Source organism: Hipposideros armiger, unplaced genomic scaffold, assembly GCF_001890085.2.
Source record: "Hipposideros armiger isolate ML-2016 unplaced genomic scaffold, ASM189008v1 scaffold_1072, whole genome shotgun sequence".
Taxonomy (NCBI): domain Eukaryota; kingdom Metazoa; phylum Chordata; class Mammalia; order Chiroptera; family Hipposideridae; genus Hipposideros; species Hipposideros armiger.
The window spans coordinates 1-5,432 of record NW_017732422.1 but is presented as its reverse complement, the minus strand read 5'-3'; positions in this window follow the sequence as shown (position 1 = coordinate 5,432).

The following is a 5,432-nucleotide window of genomic DNA, read 5'->3' as shown; positions in this document are numbered from 1 at the left end:
CTGAGGCATTTTAAATTGCTTCAATTTCAGGATTGATTTATGTATGTACATAGGTATGCACATATGCATGTATTCATTCATTCACTCATTCAGTGTTTCCCAGATAATATTTTGAAATTGAATCTCTACAGGCAGTTTTCACCCATGTATATATGACATTGCTCCTAGTTTGTTATTCTATTGCACTAGAGATTTTTAAAGATTCACAAGACACATAGGAATGACATTATTGTTATGAGTCAAGATATATGTGTATGTTACAAAATAATACTGCTTTGGTTTAAAATTCTAGCTTTACCACTAATTAGATGAATGGCTTTTAGCAAGTTACCTATCTTCTGACCTGCAGTTGTCTCATCATGAGTATAGGATAATAATAATATACACTTTACTTGGCCATTATAGGTATTAAGTGAAGTAATTTGTAAAATGCCAAGCATAGTATCAAACTCAAAGTTTGTGATCCATAAATACTGTCTTCCCTTTTGTTCTCCCTTTTCCTTCCTTTCTTACCCTGTCTTTATTCTTGATCTTTAAAACTAATGGTGACAATAATGATTATTGAGACTATTATGTCTGTATTGGAAAGACCCTATCTTTTCCTTCTGTCTTTGCAACAGCTAGCACACTGTCTGTCAGGGGCTAGTAAATATTTGTGACATGAATGTTAAGTATTCTTTATGCATGTGGATGCAGCTCAAAAGTTCAATTTCAAACAGCCACATATTATTCAGAACACTTAGCTTCATCATTGCTGTTTCAGGGGTTGTCAATTTCACTTAGACTCACAGTTAAATGTTATGGATGTTCAAAAAGAGTATCTCATTACTGACAACTTGCCTCCTAGACTGTAAATTCCACAAGGTCAGGAACACTGCCTATTTTGTTAGGTAATACAAGTATATCCCAAAGGTTCCTGTCCTTCAATAGGAACTCAATACACAGAAGTTTAATTAAAGATGGATACACTAAGATTAATTAATGAANTTTTTTTGTACATTTAAGCACTGGAAAATTTATAAGGAAAATGAAATGGGAACCTGATGTTTCTCCAGACATGGCACAGTGGAAAGAGTCAGCCATGCATATTACATTTAAGCTGGTAGAACGTATGGTCTAGATCAGTGTGCACCCAAATGATGTAGTTCACCTTTTGTGTTCCATAATGTTAAGCTTTGAATTCACTTTTTGAAAAACCTAAGAAAAATGGAAAACTCAGGATGCTGTTTCTGAAAAGGATTCAAATAAATAAATACATTGACAGTAATGTTATCAGACCATTCTTTTCTTACAATAACCAAAGACTTCTACAAAAAAAAAATTGAGTGAATGGAAATACAAGTTCTTTGTCTAAGGCTGTTTTCACAACTCCCAATGATATCCTCAGCAGAGTAGCCGTAACAGTCAGCTAGCTGCTCAATGCCCCTGCCAGCAATGAATCACAGGGTTTGGGGAGAGATGGATGGAAGGGTAATTCTTTACTTTGTTGCTTTCTTAATTTCAGAGATACTGTTGACTTCCCTTCAGCATATTTCTCTCTTCCTAAAGGGATCCTACTATTTAGTTTATATGTTCGTAAGCTGTTTTGCAATTAGTCATTGTGCAGATTCCTATTTTGTTTTAACCAAACTTGTCTTGAGAATCACTACATTAGAAGAAGCATTTGATCTCTGAAAAACTCTTGAGACAATAGCAAACATCATGTGACATTTATCCAAACAGCAGGGCCTCCTGTCTTTTGTTTCAGTTTTTATTTTCTTTTCCATTCATAACATGAAATAAACAATTTCTAAACTAACTCCTTTGCATGGCCACCCTCAAAGGAGCAAATAACTCTGGAGGCTACTAAGATAAACATAATAGACTTTGACCTTTAAAAAAAAAATCCATTCTACTCAATTAACCATTATGGTATTTCAATAGTAGTTTTGGCTTAAATATCATGGGAGGTAGCAAAAGGACATTTTAAAGAATATCAGCTATTTCACTCTGGCAACAAAATTGATTNCTGCCTCGATATCCTGAATCATTTTGACTTTAGAGAAGAGCCAGAAGTCCATGGTGCCAGATCTGGTGAATAAGGTGGATGAGGACACACCGTAATGGTTTTATTTGACAGAAATTACTGTACTGGAAGCATTGTGTGACATGGAGTCTTTTCCGTTGTGGTAAAAAAAATATGGTGAATGCTCCTGCCGAGTGCCATCCAACAGAAAGGCAGGGATCTTCGGTATGGGAAGCAGTGCATTCAATCTTAGTAACAGTGTGTGCCAAGTTTCAACCTGTTTGGTGCAGTCAGTCAGGTGTGAGCTACAGTTGAGAGGTGTGTTTTAAAGTGTGTCATAAATCTCCTCCATCATGACAATGCCCCATGTCACACACATCGCTTCTGGTGTAAGGCGATCTCTGTCAAATAAAAACATTACGGTGTGTCCTCATCCACCTTATTCATTGGAACTGGCACTGTGTGACTTCTGGCTCTCCCCCAAAGTCAAAATAATCATGAAAGGAAAACGTTTTGTATCGATTCAGGACATCAAGGCAGCAACGACAGTGCAACTAAAGACACTCACAAAAGAGACTTTCAGAACTGCTTCAGAAAGTGGCAAGAAAGAAAGATAGGATAAGTGTGTTTGAAGCCAGGGGAGTATTTTGAGGGGGATTAATGGCAAATGGGTCCTTTACTGTAATAAATAAATCCTTTTTATTTAACCATTCACTGTATTGTTTGATCACACCTCTAATATCAAACTTCTGTTACTTTGTCACTCTGAACTTTGTGAGGAAGATACTGGCAATGGTGAAAGAACTTTCAAGATCACATTATTTTAGAGATCTAATGCACAGGGTAGCAATTATAGTCAACAATACTATGTTATATATTTCATAGTTACCAAAAGACTAGATCTTAAATGTTCTCACCACAAAAATGAATAATAATTATGTGACTTGCTGGAGGTGTTAGATAACTCTATCATGGTAATTGTTTTACAATATGTAAATGTATCAAGTCAACATTCTGTATTCCTTAAACTTACATAATGCAATATGTCAATTATATCTCAATTAAGAAAAGATCTCAGTAAGGATATAGAAGCTCTGGACAACACAACCAACTATAATGATATAATTCACGTCTATAGAACACTCCCCAAAAACAGTTAAATACACATTTGTTTTCAAGGACTCATGGAACATTAACCAAAATAGACCAAATATTAGGCAATAAAACAAACCTCGGCAGCTTTAAAATAATTAAAATCATAATGATCATAATGGTTTCAAACTGAAAATTAATAACAGAGATAACAAGAGAATCTCAATACACTTGAAAATTAAACAATGCATTTCTTAATAATCATGGTTCAAAGATAAAATCTCAGAGGAAATAAAATGCATAGAACTGACTGAATGAAAAACAACATATCAAAATATGTGGGATGCAGATAAAGCTGTTCCGAAAGGGCAATTATAACACAAAAGGCTTATGTTAAAATAGAGCAAAGGTCTCAAGCCAATCTAAATTCTAAACTCAAGGAACTAGAAAACTAAGAGTAAAATAATTGCAAAGCAGGCAAAGAGTAGAATAATAAAGACAAGAACAGAAATAAATGATATTGAAATCAGAAAATGTTAGAGAATATCAATGAGAAAAAAAGTTGTTTCTTTGAAAAAAATAATATTGATGAACCTCTAGCAGGACTGATGAAAATAAAAAGAGAGAAGACACAAATCACACATAATAAGGATGTAACTACAGTTTCTACATCCATTAAAAAGATGAGAAAGGAACACTGTGAATAACTCATGCTGATACATTCAACCTAGATTAATGAATGGATTGATTGTAAGCCAAAAAGTACAAAAACTCAATCAAAATGAAATAGATCATTTGAATAGTCCTATAAGCATTAAAGAAAGTGAATTCATAATTAAAATCTTTCTGAAGGAAAAATGTCCATTCCCATATAGGTTCACTGGAGAATTTCACCAATCATTTAAAGAATAATGAATACTAATTCTACACAATTTCTTTTAAAAAAAATATATATATAGGAAACTTCTCAATTTATTTTGTGATGTCAGAATTATATCAAAACCACACAAAGACAATACCAAAAAAAATAACTACAAACCAATATCATTCATGAATATATGTGCAATAATTCTAAGAAAATTAAATCCAATAATGCATAAAGATCATACACCATAACCCAATGACATTTACTCCAAATATGAAAGGCTTGTTCAAAACACAAAAGTCATTCAATGTAATCCACCATAGCAACAGGCTAGGGAAGAAAAATATACATAATTAAATCAACTGAAGCATAAGCAATTGTTAAAAATCTAACACCCATTAATTATAAAAACTTTCAGCAAGTTAGGATAAACAGTAGTTACTTCAACTTAATAATGAACATGTTTAAAAAAGACTAAAGCTAACATCATATTTAATGGTGAAAGACTTCAAGTTTTGCCGCTAAGATTAGTAAGATGTTAAAGGTGTCTGCTCTCACCTCTTTTATTCAACATAGTAGCACAAGATCTGGTCACTGTGATAAGGCAAGAAAAAGAAATAACAGTTATACTTATTGGAATGCAAAAAATAAAATTGTCCCTATTTGCAGATAACATGATTATCTATAAAAAAAATCCCAAGAGATTTCCAAAAATCTACTAGAACTATTAAGTTAGTAGATAACAGAGCAACACAGAGCATTTCATTCCTAAATATTAACAAAACATGTGAGAATGGAAATTAAAAACATAATACCACTTATAATCACCCAAATAAAATGAAACATGTATAAATTTAACAAAATGTATACCAGATCTTTATGCTAAAGATTACAAAATAGTGTTGAAAGCAATCAAAGAAGACATAAATAAATAAAGAGTAGTACTGTGTCAATAGAATGAAAGACTGAAGATGTCATTTATCTCCATAGTGACCTATGTGTTTAGTGCAATTCCCAGCAAGGTTTTTGGTGATACAGTTACACTTATTTTGAAATGTATATGTAAACACAGAGCCCCAGTAATACCTAAAACAATCTTGACAAATAAAGAATACAATGAAAGAATTACTCCACTTGATTTTAAGGCTTATTATATAGTTATAGCAGACAAAAAAAAAGGGGGGGTGTTATAGAGATACAAGCACAGATAAATGTAAAAGAACAAAAAATCCAGAGGTAGACCCATACAAATATGGCCAATTCATTTTTGACAAAGGTTAAAAAGCAACTTGATAGAGAAAGAATAACCTTTTCAACAAATGGTACTGGAGCAACTGTGTGTGGTCCATAGCATAAAATGAACCTTGAGAAAAGTTTTACATGTTTTACAAAAAATAAACTCAAAATAGATCACAGACTTAAATGTAAAACACAAAACATTGATAAATTGGCCCTCATCAAAATTAAAAA